Below are 746 nucleotides of genomic sequence, written 5' to 3' on the forward strand. Positions count from 1 at the left end.
CCCTCAAGGTCATCAAATATGATAAAAGAAAAATATCCTGTGCAAAGGTCAGCAACCTCAAAGGTTGAAGGTGAATAAGCTCATAAAGATGAGGAAGAATCTGTGCAAGAACACTGAAACTCAAGAAGTCAGCATGCCTTCTTTCCTCCAGATGATTACATCAACTGTTCAGCCTGTTCAAGTTTTCAGAACTGGCCAGAGGCTGACATGTATGCAATGATACAAGTAGAATTCAGAATGTGGGTAGAAACAAAGTTCACTGAGTGAAAGAAGTATGTCATCATCCAATGCAAGGAGGCCAAAAATCATTGTAAAACATCGCAGGAGCTAACAGGCAATATATCCAGTATAAACAACATTACTGGTGCTCACTTTGGCAGCACATATATTAAAATTGGAATGATTCAGAGAAGATTAGCATGGCCACTGCTCAAGGAGGACCTAAAAATTCATGAAGCATTCCATATTTGTAGAAAGAATCAATATCTTGAAAATATCCATACTACCCAAAGTAATTTATAGATTCAATGCTGTCCCCCTCAAGCTACCAATGATCTTATTCACAGAACTGGAAAAACCCACCTTAAACTTCATATGGAATCAAAAGAGAGTGTGCATAGCCAAGACAATGCTAAGCAAAAAGAACAAAGCCAGAGGCATCATGCTACCCGATTTCAAACTATAATACAAAGCTACAGTAATCAAAACAGCATGGTACTGGTACTAAAACAGAGAAATAGACCAGT

At 38.1% G+C, this 746-nt stretch overlaps 1 non-coding gene across 1 annotated transcript; it reads left to right on the top strand.

The window, feature by feature from the left end:
- The first annotated feature begins 364 nt into the window (after nucleotides 1-364).
- LOC141582344 (U6 spliceosomal RNA) lies at nucleotides 365-471 on the top strand. The gene has a single exon (XR_012515211.1). It is a non-coding gene; the product is annotated as a U6 spliceosomal RNA (small nuclear RNA).
- The last annotated feature ends 275 nt before the right edge of the window (nucleotides 472-746 follow it).

The sequence above is a fragment of the Saimiri boliviensis genome, chromosome 19 (genome assembly GCF_048565385.1).
Source record: "Saimiri boliviensis isolate mSaiBol1 chromosome 19, mSaiBol1.pri, whole genome shotgun sequence".
Lineage (NCBI taxonomy): Eukaryota > Metazoa > Chordata > Mammalia > Primates > Cebidae > Saimiri > Saimiri boliviensis.